This window comes from Camelus bactrianus, chromosome 1 (genome assembly GCF_048773025.1).
Source record: "Camelus bactrianus isolate YW-2024 breed Bactrian camel chromosome 1, ASM4877302v1, whole genome shotgun sequence".
NCBI lineage: Eukaryota > Metazoa > Chordata > Mammalia > Artiodactyla > Camelidae > Camelus > Camelus bactrianus.
In genome coordinates this window covers 67,991,517-68,008,246 of record NC_133539.1, presented here as the reverse complement: position 1 = coordinate 68,008,246, position 16,730 = coordinate 67,991,517, and the positions used below count along the sequence as shown (strand labels likewise).

At 38.7% G+C, this 16,730-nt stretch overlaps 1 protein-coding gene across 14 annotated transcripts in view; it reads left to right on the top strand.

The window, feature by feature from the left end:
* Positions 1 to 16,730, top strand: part of LPP (LIM domain containing preferred translocation partner in lipoma) — a 629,538-nt gene that overhangs the window by 253,072 nt on the left and 359,736 nt on the right. The gene's annotated exons all lie outside the window — the stretch shown is intronic.

The window sequence follows — 16,730 nt, the reverse complement described above, 5'->3', positions numbered from 1 at the left end:
ACGTTGGTAAAGTGTTGAAAGCAAGGGACATGATGAAGATGATAAGGAGCCAGTGGGGGATGCCTGAAAGTGTGCGACTGGGAGTGTGTTCCTTGGATAGATGCGATAAGAATCAGCAGTACAGAGCAAGGGGAGTCCGTTAATGGAATAGAGTTTGCCTCATGTCTTAGTACACTCTCTCCTAGCCTGACCTCCACTGGGAAACTTTGGCGTTCAATTCTAAGCATTCCAGTGTAAAATAGATATTGTCATCCAGAGAAAGCCAGCCAAGATGGAGAGAGTGATTGACACCATGTCTTATGAGGAGCTGTTGAAAGAAGCTGTAATGTAACCAGGGCCGTACAGTGTTACCAAGTATTTCTAATCCATGTTCTTCATTTTTTGAGGCTTGAATAGCAATACTTTCCCTGTGGATGACTTTTTATATATGCCAAGCCTTATCAAGTAAAGTAATTACAGGCAGAATTTTAATGTCCATGTAACTGGTATTCTCACATAGGAACTTCGGGTTGTTTTCAGTTTTTCACTATTGAAGTCTTTGGGCCTAGCTTCCTCACCCCCTCCATTCCCATCTCTACCCACATCATCCCACCCAGTATTTCAGATTGGCTCTCATTTGTGGAATTATTAAATCTAATGGTAGGATGCATTTTTAAAACTCTGGATTAATTTCCCCAAATTTTAATCCTAAATTTAGTAAATTAAGCTTCTATTAGTAATGCATGATAATGCCTATTTAACCATATGCTGGTAATGTTTTTAAAAATATGCTAATTTTATGAGAAACTTTTTTTTTCTTTTCTTGAATTATTAATACAGCAACTTTTCCCACCTATTTGTAAACCAGCTATACATTTGGTATGTATAGTCAGCTACCATGCTAAATTCTCTTTATTCATTACCTCTTCTACTTCTTTAAATTAACTTTTAAAATATGTGCTATTATTATTACTATTACTTTTCATTTTTCTGATAGGGAAACTGAGAAACAAGGCACTAAGCAATATGGCCAATGTAATGAAGTGAATTGGTGGCATGTTTGTGGTTCTAAATTCTATAGTCTTTAGCCTGATATTCTACTGTCCCTCATATGTATATCCTTTTCATTGAAATTTTTTAAAATTGTGTATTGTTGTGTTAGTGTCTTTAGACAATTTGTGCGAGCTTTATGTATGTGTATGTGTGCATTACCTTGCTGGGTGTTTATTTCCAATTTTGTTCCAATTTGGAAGCATGTACAAATTGATTTCCTTTTTTATTTATTTTTTTTTAATAATATTCAGCTTTTAATCAAACTGGAACTAATTTTAGTTTAAAGTAAGGATCTAAATTAATTTTTTAAATGACTTACATGTGTATGTTTTTGCAGTTCCATTTAGTGAGTAAACTGACCGTTACTCATTCACTTTGCCGTCTCTTTTACTATTATGTGTATTTAGTGTGCATGCATGCATATTTTGTTCCGTTAATATCTGTCTGTCCTTGTGTAAACACCTCCTCATCACCAGTTCCATTTTAGATTTTCTTAGCCACCTTTGCAGTGTCTTTAAAAAGAAAGAGGCCTTGCAAGCATCCAGTTCTGCCCGACTTAGTTTTACTAAATGCTCTCCTCTGTGTGAGAGGACGTGAGCAGCGTGCTGGCTCGTCATGGCTAGGATACGACCTGGCTGAGTAGGATCTTTACACACTGTACAGACCTCTTGCTCTTCTACCTTTTGGTGAGATGGGTGGAGAGTAGACTCTAACCAGCGTTTGTTCACTGCCTGCCCTACGCTAGGCTTTCCTGAGAAACCCTTGCATGTTTTCTGTAACTTGATCATCAGAACAGCCTTCTGAAGCCCGAGTGCTGTCTGTGTGCTGTCTCAGGTCTACGGTAAGCCCGGGGCAGGACCAGCACTGGCACCTGTGCTGCTTCTTACTTTTCATACTAGGACATTCACAGCCTCTCATTTGTAAGTGTGCTCAACACAGTATTGGGTCTGGAGCTTTGAGAGAAAGGAAGATGTAATTATTCTTCCCAATGGTATTGCTCCATTTAAATAAATGGAAATGTAGGTGTGCATTCATGTTTCCAGCTCTTAACCTAAAATCTTTATATGGTTCAAGTTATTTGTTATTGAAATCTTGATTCAGACAGGAAAGTTGGATTTCTTGCTTTCATAGCGGAATTCTTTTTTTGTGGGGATGGGGAGTGGAACAAACCATTTTAAGTAAAATATGACTAAATCTGTGAGGCCTGATGTGGACTCTGCAAATTTGAATTTGAATCTAAGTTAGTTAAACTTGAATTAAATTAAAAAATTTAGCCTCTCAGTTACTAGCCACATTTCAAGTACCCAAAAGCCACACTTGACGAGTATTGATTGACACAGTATAGAACATTTCCCAAATTGCAGAAATTTCTATTGTACAATATTGGGGTACATGATTCTGCAGATGAAAGATTTAAGAAAAAGGGAGAACAAGTATTGAGGTGTACCTTACTGGTTTCTGTCAGTTTTAACCAAGGAACCCTTTCTTTGTTGGTTGATGAGACAGTGAGATGTCATGATTTCACATGATTTTGCAGACAGTGATCAACAGAAAAACAAGATATATATACATCATTGACTAATAGGATAGAGCCATACTTACACTTAGTTTGTAACTGACGGGTTTACGAGGCACTCCACAGCCCGGCATTTTAGATACTAGGGAAACAAAGGCTGCTGGTGTTTGAATAAAATGTTGAGGTCTTTTTGTTTCTAGAAATGTGTAGTCTTCTTACAGTTGTACCTCTGATGGTTTGGGATGAACAGTCATTCTGAGCCCTTTATATGTTAAGGAAGCTTAAAATGAGACTCTCAGAATTCCATACACCTGTCTAATTTCAGCCCCAATTCAAGGCTGAAAAAGCCTTATAATGAAAACCAACCAACAGAACCAAACTAGAACCCAAGTGGATGCCATGATGTTTAATCCATGATCTTTTATTCAAAGAAAAATATGAAATTAGGACATGTGATATAATATGTTCTGGGAATTTATTATTTTAAGAAGGTCCTGACTGAAATTTAAATAAAAATAAAACCAAGAGTATATCCCACCTTTTAGTGACAGGTAGAAAGGAAACCTTGTTGAATTCCAGCCACCAGCTCTCAGGATCTGGTGTTTGGTTTGTGACTAAGATGAGTGGGTGAGGGTTCACATGAGAAATTCCACAGTGAATGAGTTGGAACCATTTGGCATTATGTCCAAGAAAGCTCACATATCCTAGTTAAGGATGTGTGAAGTGAACTGGACCCTCCTAATGTGGTGGCCCCAAAGATTGGGTTTAATCCTCTGGTGTGAAAGCTTTCACAAGTCTTTTTAAGAGCCTAAGCACGGTAAAATACTCTCACAAAAGCCTTCATTCCAAAGAATGTGTGTGTCGACTCATGTCAGGAGCTCTTAGCAAAGAACAATGTGCCTAAAGCCGTAATCTAATAAACAAACATAATCTAGTTCAGTTTTGTCCAAGTAATATAATGTCTCTATCCAACGATTTCCTGCACCTTTAACTCTATTCACCAGGAAAGGGTTCTGCGTGGGAACGTGTGTATGTTTTCTCTGAACAGGAGGGCGCTGAGCGCCTGTGACTGGATGTCTTGTTTTTCCCTCCTGGGTAGCTCTAGTTGTTTACGGTGGGGATTTTCCGTCTTGGTAATTTGGTATTTTACTTGGTTTTATTGTGAGGGGTGGAAATGTGTACACCTTAACTTAAGAAATATCGTTGCATCACCTCCATCTCAGTTAACAAGGGCCAGGTCAGAAAGTTCTCACACGTTTTGAAGCCTTTCTAGCAGATTTTTATTCACCTATTAAGTCAACAAGTTTATGGATTCCCGAGGGAGATGATTTGCAAGAATTGACAACCTAGGTGCTCCCCTTCACATCATTTGGTGAATGGTCATTTGTCCTTTGGAGAATTATGGCCTTACAGTGAGTAAAATACAACTTTTGGGGGAAATTCTGAATACAAATAACTTCATTTTCAATGAGGCAGCAAGACATGGGAGTCAGGATCAGACCACGGGTTCTGTCTACATTACAAGATGCTTTTTGCATGATCTTGCTTATTAGAGAATTACTTCCATGTCCTATCCTCAGTAAGCACCTACTTATAGTTAGGATAAGTGTCCTATCGAGGCATCAGAGGGCATTTTCTGACTGTACTCATGAAAAAGAAACCTGAGTCTCTTACTTACTGCCATTAATTGGCTCTTATTCTTTGAGTCATGTAATCATAAACTACCAGTGTTGAAAGGGCCTTCAAAGAACATTGGCTGGGTCTCTTGAATTTGTAAAGCTCAAATCTCCCTTATAATGTTCACATCAAGCAGTCTTCTCGCCCCTACTTGAGTACTTCTGGTTTTTTGGCACTAACACGTTCTCAAACCGGATAATTTCTCTTCAGTTTTCACTTTTATGCCTTAGATTTGTAAATGCAGCTACACTTTATTGATAGATCTTTGTTAATGTTTCTGTGAAATTCTGAATTTTTTTTCTAAACAAATATAACTTTTCTTTCTAAATCTTAATAACAGTAAAGACACGTATTTTTATGTCTTTTAGTCTCAGTTATATTTTTGTCTGAAGAGCTAAATATACTTGAAATGTTTCCAGCATCTCAGGTATATGCTGGATATATCTCCATCATTTTGCTAAATCATAATATTTACTTTTCTCAAAATAATAGATTTTCTCACCCTCTTTTTTAGGCATTGCCGTGTAGATCATTATCTTGAAAACACTGCCCTAACATTCTTCATTCTGCTTATTTGGTTCAGAGAGATGAAGTCACTTTCTGTAGGCTTTAGTTGGGGTCTTTGAGGGCAGGTTCCTTGTCTTGCTGAGTTTTCTCATCCACAAAACTGCCCTAAGAGATACAGTCCCACAGGGAGACTGTGAAATTCTAACTCAAACTTACTGCCTAAAATTCCTTACTTAATATTTAATTCTTTTCTTAAATGTGGTACCAACATGATGGTTGTAAATAGAAAAGGACTATGTGTATGGAACAAGATGAAACTATTTTAAATAATACATTTAAATTAAAAAATATGGTGAAATATGATGATATTTTTAGAAACTGTCTGGAGACTCCAGAAGACTTGTACTACGGAAGGGCTTTGTCTCTTGTCTACACTGTGCCCTCTGCTGATGCGTTGTCCTTTCAGGATATAACACTGTGTGAATACTTCCCTTCTTCATGACACCTTATGGTTAGCACAGTAATGGCTCCAAAGATGTCCACGTTGTAATCTCCTGTGACTATGTCCGATTACACGGCAAAGGGGAGTAAAATTTGCAGATGGAATTAAGGTTGCTAACAGATAACTTTAAGATAGAGAAATTACCCTGCAGGATCTGAGTAGGCCCAACGATATGCCGAGGGTCCTTAGAAATGGATGGTGGAGACAGAAGAGGTCTTTGGAATGATGAGATTTGAGAAAGAACTCAGTAACCTTTGCTGGCTTTGAACATGGAGGAAAGGGGCCACAAGCCAAGGAATGAGGGCAGCCTTCAGAAGCAGGAAAAGACAAGGGAATAGATTTTCCCTAGAGATTCCAGCAAGGTAGGCAACCCTACTGACACCTTGATTTTAGCCTGGTGAGATTCATGACAACCTTCTTATTTATAGAACTGTGAGATAGTAAATGTATGTTGTTTTAAATAGTTGTTTGTGGTTTATGCAGCAACAGTAGAAAACTAATACAATATTATGTTGAAATTATCATGTGTATGTCTGTCCTCTCCTCTAGACAGCAAATTTCTCAAGGGCAACAATGCTGTCTTTAAAAAAGGAAAATCTGAGCATTGTTCCACATTAAAGGAACTTAAAATTTCCTGTCAACCACTGGACAGATCTAGTATTTCCTGAGTGTGTATGCACCACATGCCTAGCATTGCCCTGATCATTGTGCTTTGGGAATTTTACTTACTCCCTAAGAACAGTGTTTAACCTTACTGAATTTTAATCTTCTCATCTGTAAAATGAGTTCAAGGACTAGAACGGAGTTGGCAAATTTTTCTGTAAGTCTAGATAGAAAATATTTGAGGTTTTGCAGGCTGTAAGTCTTTGTCTCAGTTACTCAATTCGGCCAATAGAACACAGACAATAAAAAAGCCATAGACAATAACTAAGTCAATGATTGTCGCTGTGTTCCAATAAAACTTGATTTACAAAATAGGAGTTGGTCTGGATTGGGCCATTTGCCATTGTTTGCTGACCCATAGACCAGCAGAGCCTCCTTATTCCATTCTAATTTCTTTCTAATCTGAAGATTTTGTGAGTTTATAAAGTTGTACCATTCATGCCAGTTAAGCCATGAAAGTGCCAGTAGGACTTGGAGAGGTAATGCAAATATCGGGATGGTTCTGCTTATAAGAAGAAGCGTGATACTGCAGACTCAGGTGCCAGGAAGGAAACTGCCATCATATCCTTGGCAAATGGACCTGGGACAAATGCTCTTGAGGATGAGATGTAAGGAGAACCTTGAATGCCAAGGCTGAGCTCACTGAACTTGAAACTCAGAGAAGTGGAACTGGTGTTGGAGAAATAAAAGAGAGCCATAAATCCATTGCCCTTTGGAATGAAAGCCCTTCCGAGGCAGCTGGCCCAGTGAAGCAGGCAGGAGTAGCGGGGGAGGTCCGCGCTCAGCTAAGTTATGTCTTTGGGCAGCCGGACCAGGTCTGCTGAAATAACACGGTGCCTGAACTTCTGCCCAGAACACGTCACCAAGCTTTGCATTTGTGAACTGTCTCCTATCATGTGACTTCCTAATCTGAGGAAGTGGAGAAAGCGGACTGAATGAAATACATGGAATGAGGTTTTTCTTGGAGTGCCTCCCTAGGGACGAAACTTGATTTATCAGGAGATTATGTTTTGAATTCTCTATTCTAATTAAAAAGATGTAAGTTCATGGACTAATAGATTTTGGAGGGCCTTTGGGGTTTGCCGGTGATGCCGGGCTTGCCCGTTGGTTGTGGGTGTGAGGGTGTCGCTGTGCGTGTCCACGTGGGCCATGACACGCCACCCAGAGCTGCACAGAGGGTGCTGGGGTTTGGGGATGTTCCTGTTCGTCTGGCTGCCTGGTGGTGGTGGTGGTGGTGGTGGTGGTGGTGGTGGTGGTTTCACCTTGGCTGTCTCACCGGGTGCTCAGGACAAAACCGACCTCTTCGATTGATTCATCACAATAGCTTGCTTATGTCTTACAAATTGTTCAAGAACAGTTTGTCCATAATAAAAGTGACCTAGTAATACTCCGAGACCCAAGGAAACGTCAGGTTAATCAGTAGCAGAAGCACTTGATGTGCCAAGTTAGTGCCACCTCAGGGCTCTCTGTGTGGTTCCTTTCCAAGATTTCTAAACATTCCAGAGAGAGCAAAGTGTTTGTTTATTTGGCTGCTAGGACTTCATTTTGCTATTGTTTTAGTTACAGTTGTATGCCCCTCTCTCTGTCTCCCTCACACACACACACCCACCCACCACATACATACACCTATTTTGAGATTGATGGCCACTCAGGTTCGTCCTTTAAAAAATAACTTAATTTGGGTAGGATTCAATTTGTGATTGTCAAGAATCGTGCATATACCACTCCACACGTATTTTCTTAACTCTTTTCTGTCTCAGCTCTCTGAGGCATGGGAAGAGGTACTTCTGAGCTTGAGCGATGAATCATACATGACATGTGCCCTCAAGGAACACACAGTGCGGGTAAACGGCTCCCATATTCTCAGTAAGATGCCTCGTGCACATGCTCTAGAGGGGCTACAGAAGTGCCTTTGTCAGGGGCAGCTGAGGAAGGCTGGGTAGGGTTGGCAGGTGACATGCGCCTCCAGGAATAGCTTGGGTTTTGAAATGAAGACACAGTGGGGAGGGAAGTCCTGATGGAGACAAAGACACGAGCATATTCTTGGAGCCAAGGAAGATAGTGGGATAGATGACTGGGTAGGTGGCTTAGCAAAGTGCACATTGTAAAGTGCAGAACTTGCAGAGCTGCCGCTGCAGCAGTCATCTCAGAGAAGGCATACTCACCGGAACACTCTAGGATGGTGGATGGTGGAGCAGACTTGTCAAGTTGCTCTCCGTGTTCTCCTAAGAGCCCCATCTTGTTTCAGGATTCTGCCTGTGAGGGATGAGGTCCTTTCAGGTCTTGAAAAGCCTGGAGCAGGGGCTTTACCAACCCTCTGGTATTCCCAAACCATCTAAAACTCCAGCACAGCTGCCACTGACTCAGTTGGCCATGTCTGTGAGGGTTTGTTTCCAGGCTCTCTGTTCTAATTCATTGATCCTTAAGTCTGCCCTCATCCCAGCACCACACTGTATTGATTACTGTAACTTTGTGGTGAGTTTTGAAACCAGGAAAAGAAGAGTTCTCCAACTTTGTCCTTTTTACCCCCAAGATTGTTTTGGCTGTGTAGGGGCAATGGAAGTTTTCAATCTGGCAACAGTGTGTAAGATTCGCTGGAAAAGAATAGGTTGGGAGAAATGGAAACTATTTAGGTTGTTTCGTAAGTCTGGATATGAGTCCTTAGTATTTTGGTGGCAGTAGAGTTGGAGAGCAGTAAATGGGTTTGAAAAATTTAGAATGATTTAATATGGCTTGCTATAGTCAGTGTGAATGAATGAGACAAGAAAGGAAAAAGGGGTTTTCTCCTAACATTTGTAATTGGGAGAATTGTCCTGAAGTAAATAGAAAAATAGAGGACACAAGAGGAGGTGAGCAGGTCTGTGGGTTAGAGGATCTGAATTCAGTTTTGAGCCTTGAGCTAGGTTCAGACGAGGATGCCCAGCCATCGGTTACAGATGCAGACATGGAATAAATGAGTGCTGTGATTATTCTGGGTCTTCTGTTGCTTATAAATGGCATGTTCATTTAGAATTGCTTTTATAATGTGATGCATTTACGGTTACCATGGTGGCAAGAGCCAAATGAAGGGACGTGGTTGGAGAGAGCAGCAAAGATGGAGATCTGGGAAGAGGTAATTTCATGAAGCTCCTGTGCGTTGCCTTAGCTAAAGGGAAAGAGGATGCTCAGCGCTGTTGACATGTGTCTTATTTTGAAGTGACTGTTATTACTAGGGTCTGCAATCCTTAGCCTTGATCTCTTGGAGCCTAATGTTCCTGTCCTCCAGCTGAGAGAGACTAATTCACCATCTTGTGTTGTAAACACTCGCTCATTTTAACTGATTACACCTCCAATGATTCTCAAATCACTAAAATTACTAATTGCTATTCCTTACACATCAAAGAATGAATCCTGAATAATTAACCCCAAATAAAATTAGATGAATTGGCCCTTTTAATTAGAGTCCCTGCTGCTGTTTGTTCTGAGCTTCCTTTTCTTACTGTTAGAGACTTTCAGAATGATTAAAACTGTTTAAGACTTAAACAGCCAGTGACCTTTTAATACAATATAAATCCGTGAAAGCAATATTTCAGCTAGCAGGTGGTGAAGTAAATTTTTAGAGCAAGTACCTGTCAGCTCCAGTATTCTTTTGGAAAAAAAAAATCCATGCCAAAAAACAACCACCTTGAAATGAAATGGGTGTCTCTATTTGATTATTTTTAAAGCATTTATGCATTTGCTAAGCCTCAGTCTCGATGAAATGGCAGGGATGAAGGAGAGTGAGTAATGGTTGGCATCATTTTATATAAATAGTAACAAGAATTTCTCGGCGAGAAGAATTGGAAGTCATTTGTGCACGAAAGATGAAAACTGGAGAAATCACAGAAGGGCCCTGGTCTCACAGAGCCCTTCTTATCCTCAGGATGTCTCCCGAGGCAGGGAAATGGGCTCCCCTAGTGGGGCCAAGGAAGCCTTATGGGATTTCATCACCTCTGACCGTGGATCTAGGGTTCCGGACCTGTCCGCGCTGTGCTTGGCCTGAATGTTATTGAAGGCATTTCACGCCTCTCTGATCATCTTATCCAAATCCCATTTTCATCGTCTTCTGAAGCTGTAGAGGCCGACCAGCTTTCCCCCTCATTCCTGAGCAGTCTCAATTTCTCACACTGAGTTTGCCACATCCTGTGGTAGAGGTGCCCTCAGCCCGAAGTTAGGAGGCAGAGGGTCGCAGTAGGGTTCCTGCTATGGTTCTACGTACTCTTTGTTTTTCTTTACCATACTGGTTGAAAGTTTCTCCGTCTGTGCAAGAAAGTTATTGGACTAGACCAATGCCTAATGCATAATGTTTCAGTCATACATATACATACATATATTTGTCTTCATGCTCTTTTTTCATTATAGGTTACTACAAGATTTTGAATATAGTTCCTGTGCTATAATAGAATTTATTATTTATCTATTTTATATACAGTAGTTAGTATCTGCAAATCTCAAACTCCCAATTTAGCCCTTTTTTCCCTTAAAATTTAAAAATAAATTTTTACTTCTCATTTTGAAAATGATTTCAGACTCGACACAAACGTTGAAAAATAGTATAAAGGATTCTCACTTTTCCCCAAATGTTGATATCTTACATAATTATAGCACAGTTACCCAACCAGGTGATTAACACACTGACACAGTACTTCTTGCTGATACATAGAATTTATTCAGATTTCATCAGTTGTCCTATTCATTTCCTTTTTCTGGTCTAGGATTGTATCCAGAATCACAAGTTGCGTTTAGTTGCCTTGCCTTCTTAGTCTTCTTTAAGCAAGGATAACTTACCAGTCTTACCTTGTCTCATGGAGGTCACTGACTCTTAACCAGGCTGCATGTCAGAATCTTGCGAGGAGCTTGCCAAGGTACTTGTGTCTGGGTCCCAACCCCAAAGATTCTGCTCGAAGCATTCTAAAGTGGGGCCTCACTGCATGTGGTGAAAGCAAGTGCTTCATGAGATACTGAGGCACACCTTTGTTTAAAAATCAGAGCTGTTTCAGCATTTTAAGCACTAACATTGTGGGTTTCTAGCCATATGACTTCTCTCCTTCCACTCCCTTCATTTTTCTCTTCTTCCATTACGGGCAGAAACTTGACCCTCCAAAATTCTTGGAGGATTTGAAGGAGTTTCTAGATGCCTTGTGGGATATAGTCATTATTCAGACCTGTCTACAGGCCTTTTATTGCAGAAGAAAGATCAAGTACAGTGCACATGGTTGCAATGATTATTGAGGCTAAGGTGTCCCCTTAACCAGGGGGTGACTTAGGGAGGAGAACTTAGGGCCTGGATCCTGAAGACCTGCTCTGGTAAGTTAATGTGTAAAAACAATGACAACAACAGCGACAACAGTAACAACAGCAATGTCAACAGCAGCAAAACGAGGTGGCTACTCTAAGACTGATGTCATTAACAGTCCATCTGTGAACATCCTGCAGGACCTGTAGCCCACCAGCACTGTAATATATTGGCCTCATGTCAATAACTGGCAAGGGGCAAAATGGTCCATGGTATAAATACATACAATCATCTTTTCAGAGTTCAATTCAGTTTATAGACTTATAATAATAATCATTTATAATGGTAATATTACTACTATTTATCATGCATCTCCTATGTGCTGTATATGCTCCTTAAAACAGACAGCTTGCCCTCAAGGTGCTTATAGTCTAGTAGGAGAAAACAACAGATAAGCAATTAAATTAGCAGAGGGCAGAATATGTGCTCCAACAGAGCAAAATCAGGAAGGAGCAATATGTTGTCACTGGAAGTGAGGATGATTCGCTCTACCCAGACATAGCAGGAGTGGAATAAGCTAAATGAGCTATTTAAAGTACTTTTTATTCTGAAACCACATTCCTTCTGGCTCCATTACCATCTTTGGAGGGAAGGTAACCTTCTGGCCTCAATGACCGCCACAGGATACTGTCCCATCTCTAAGAAAAAAGGATATTTTTGAAATAACCTCTCAGCACACTGTTATTTTTTTGTCAGCTTTCTTTTTCAGCGGTAAGTTAAGATTTTTTCTTTTGTTTTGTTTCCGTAGATTGTTGCCTAATTCTCTGTCCACAACATGAAATTTTTATTTTAATTTTATTTTTAAACTGAGAGAATTTCACTTTTTGGTATTGGAGCTGAAAGTATCTCAATAGCTGGTAGAAGACTGATGCTCAGGCTTAAATCATCGCACCATTTATTTTGAATGCTCATCTTTGGAAGTCAAACTGTATGGTGTGGTTTGTTGTCTGGGTGGCAGTTACTTCGTTTTTGTAAGACGAATGACAGTTGGTGGACTCACAAATGTTATTTGGTTTTAGTCCATTTGCAGAACAAGACTCTCCTCCTGATTTCATATTACTTGAAAATCATTCAGTGTTTTTTGACTAAGAAATCAAATTTATTTTTCAGCAAATAGAAACCACTATGTGATAGAGAAATGCAGTATGTGTGGATATGATGCCTTAAGGTGTTTCACCCTCACACAGAGTGTTTATTTGTACTTAAGCCTGAGGACTGTTGAACTCAGTGAAGATATAGGGATTCTGTATTAGATCGATATAGAGTGAAACTGTCCATTTGAAAATCAGGGAGACTTCATCTACTTTAGGATAATCATTCTTGTGCTTTTAATTTGAGAATCTTAAAGAGCATTTCAAGCTAAGTTATTTAGAAAGATGACGGAGACATTACATTTTGGCTTGAGTAAATATAGTGGTGCATTATAATTAAACACTGGCTTAAGTAGATTCTGCAATTCATTTCAAAGTATCTTCCTTTTGATTTTTAAAAAAAATGCATGCCTATAATTCACATTTATTGTATAATAATTAAACCAAAGGAGAAGGCATTAAAAAAAAACAAACAAAACACTTGTCATCCCATGAGCTATAGACCATTGTTAACATATACAAAACTGTTTATACAGAAATTATGCCATATGATAAACACTATTCAGTAGCCGACTTTTCCCCTCGCGAGCTAATATATCGGAAACGGTTTTTCATGTTCTCTTCCCAGATACTCCATGACTCACACCCTTAGTAGATGTAATTTTTTGTTCAAATATCACCTCCAAGAGGCATTCTCCCACCTTTCTTTTTAAACTGGCAACATTCCATCATCACCCTAGCAGTCCATTCCCCCTTCCTTGTCCTATATATCTGTATACTACTTATCAAGATTTGATACTAAGTATGTTTTATGTAATTTAATTTTTAAGTATTCTTCTGCTGGAGTGTAAATTCCATGAATGCAGCACTTTGTGTTTCTTTTATATTTGCATGTTTGATTTTTTTTCCTTCTTGTGTCTAGAATAACACCTGGCACATAGAAGACACCTAATCAATGAAATTGATGTCAGGTCTAGATCAACATCATCATTTTGATGGCAGCACAATTTCCCAGTGTGTGACTGACGACAAATGATTTTTTTTTGTTTTGCCGATACTTTATTGATGAACAGTCTGATCATTTCCATTATATTTCATTGTGATGAAGATTCTTTAACATTCTTCCCTGTATATTCTTCAGTTAATTCTTTAGTAGGATAATTTATTAAAAGGGCTTAATTTCCAGAATATATAAACAGCTCATACCACTGAATAACAACCCCCACCCCCCCAAAAAAAAACAACCCAACTCAAAACTGGGCAGAAGACCTGAACAAGCAATTCTCAAACGAAGACATACAAATGGCCGATAGGCACATGAAAAAATGCTCAATATCGCTAATTATCAGAGAATTGCAAATCAAAACCACAATGAAGTATCACCTCACACCAGTCAGAATGGCCATCATTATAAAGTCCAGAAATGATAAATGTTGGAGAGGGTGTGGAAAAAAGGGAACCCTCCTACACTGCTGGTGGGAATGTAGTTTGGTACAGCCATTGTGGAAAACAGTATGGAGATTCCTCAAAAACCTAAAACGAGAGTTACCCAATGATCCAGCAACCCCATTCTTGGGCATATATCCAGAAGGAATTCTAATTCAAAAAGGTACATGTACCCCTGTGTTCATATCAGCACTATTTACAATAGGCAAGGCATGGAAACAACCTAAATGTCCATCAATAGATGACTGGATAAAGAAACTGGTATATTTATACAATGGAATACGACTCAGCCATTAAAAAGAATAAAATAATGCCATTTGCAGCAACATGAATAGACCTGGAGAGCATCATTCTATGTGAAGTAAGCCAGAAAAAGAAAGAAAAAATACGATATGCTATCACTTACACGTGGAATATAAAAAAAAAAGACAAATGAACTTATTTATAAAACAGCGACAGACTCACAGACATAGGAAACAAACTTATGGTTACCGGGGGTAAAGGGGATAAGAAGGGCTAAATTGAGAGTTTGAGATTTGCAGATACTAAGTACTGTATATAAAATAGATAAGTAATAAATTCTATTATAGCACAGGAATTATATTCAAAATCTTGTAGTAACCTATAATGAAAAAAGAACATGAAAACAAATATATGTATGTATATGTACGACTGAAACATTATGCTGTATTTCAGAAGTTGACACAACATTGTAAACTGACTATACTTCAATAAAACAAAACAAAACAAAGAGCTTCAAAATTTAAAAAAAAGTGTTATTGCTGCATGAAAGTGTAGAAATATTTTTAAGGCTTTTGATACCTGTTACCAAATTTTCTTGAGAAAAATTTTATCTTTAACACTCCTACTTTATACAAGAAGCATACAGGAGTGCTGAATTTCCTGTATCACCTTATACCTACATTGTGCTTCATCACTCTTTTTAATCTTAGTCCTTTCATTTAGGAAATTAAGTACTATCAGAGTCAACAATTTGTTTTTAGTAAAGCAGCTGAAAATAAAAATGGAAGAAAAATAGGAAGGCGACTTTTCTGATATATAATTATACATAATAAAAGCCTGAACTCCAAAACAGTCTAGTGTGAGAACTAAAGAATTGAAGTTACTTGGTTAGGTTACATATCTTCTCATTTATGGAACCAGGGATTCCCTGCCTTGCCCTGATAATTATCACTTCTCCCAGAGAGTCCTCAAAAGGGCTGCACACTCAGGGAACAGGAGCAAAACGGGAATCCAGGAGCAGCTGCTTTATTGCTGAGCACTTAATCTCTAAGACAGAGGTCTGTAGTCACGCTGAGATGGTGCTTAGGCTTTGGCTCTGGAATTAAGCAGGTTTTTGATTCTATCTCTAATAAGAACAACACATTGAGTAAATCAGAGCAGTTCCTTTTATGTTTTTAGTTACAACAACCAATGGGCAGTAAATAGATCCAGAGGGAAGAGAGGTGATGATTTAAATGGGACTTATCCTCAGTGATTTCTTGACCTCTGCCTATCCCAGTATTTCCTGGTGGTTTTTAAAACCTTATTCGGCTCAGTATTTGCAGATGACACATTCCTAGATACTGAACATTCTCTTGAATTGTGTGCATGTGTTACTTTAAAATTTTAAGTGGGTAGAACAATGGCAGGTTAAAATTTTGTATAATGGAAAGTGAGTTTTCCTTCCAGTCTTGTTTCCCAGTTACAGAATTTAGCTGCTTCTTAGAGGCCTCTTGCTGTTAACAATTTTGGGGGAATCTACTTAAAAGATAGTCTCTGATAATACAGGCATGTATGTATATGTATTATCACATAAATAACATTTACATACTGTCCTAAACCTTGAGTACTTCACTTTAAAAATAGTTTACTCAATATGCTTTCTGATGTAGTTTTCTTGGTGGCACATGTGTTTTAATGCTAAGTAAAGATGGATTGGAGGGTAAACTTGTAAATAAAGTCTTCAATTGCTCAGTTATATAATAAATTGCCTCTCGTCTATGAGGAGAATGTTGCGGCTGTGACGTAACTCTCACCTTATGGAGACTATCACTCCTGTTATTTACACCTGTTTTATCTATCCACTTGATCTCTTTACTCAATCTTGCTGAGAGAGGTTCTTCTCACATTTGGTCTCCTCTGCTATTTGAGCAAGTTTAGACTCAGCTGCCATTTTGTGCGTAAGTGAAAAGGAAAAAAAATATGTCATTTATCATGTACACATTGTACAAGAGTCTTACATATAATTTAGCTTAGTGGTGTTCAGACTGTTGGTTGAGACCCCTTTATGGTCACAGTCACTTTAGTGGGTCACAGGCAACACTTTTAAGATCAATAAACAGAAAATGTTAATGTGCATTACATGCAATACACATGGCTTCATGAAACCCTAGTTTCAAATACACATGTATTTATACATGTCCAGATAGTAGCTTTGCATCATGACATAAAAGGTTATTTCTTTGAGTTGTGGTCAAAAAAAATTTATAGACTCAGTTTTAACTGCTTTCATCTGCAGAGTGACACTGTGAAGTGGACAATGTCATCCTCATTTAATGGGTAAGGAAAACTGAACCTCAGATGGTTGCATTGCCTTTCTGAAGTAAGAGGTAGAAAGAACTAGGGTTTGTGTTTTAAGTTTCAGGGCTTGAAATTTTGTACTATTTTTTTTGGAACTTATTTCCTTTCTCTGTTAGTTACTATTAGTGGAAAAGAATAACAGTCTTTCCTTGAAGCTTAGATTTGGTCACAGTAATTAATTTTATTTCACGTGTTTGTGTATGTGTGTGTGTGTGTGTGTGTTCGTGTTCCAACCCCATCTCTTGTGTACTCAGGATTTAAACTCTTAATTTGAGGAGCTCCTAAGTGATTTTATTTATACTTACCTTAAAGTTTAGATTTTCCTCACACAACCAAAATTCTTCACTTAAAAAAGTGTGAGGGCCAACATCCGCTATCTGGAAGGGCCCTAGAGCAGTG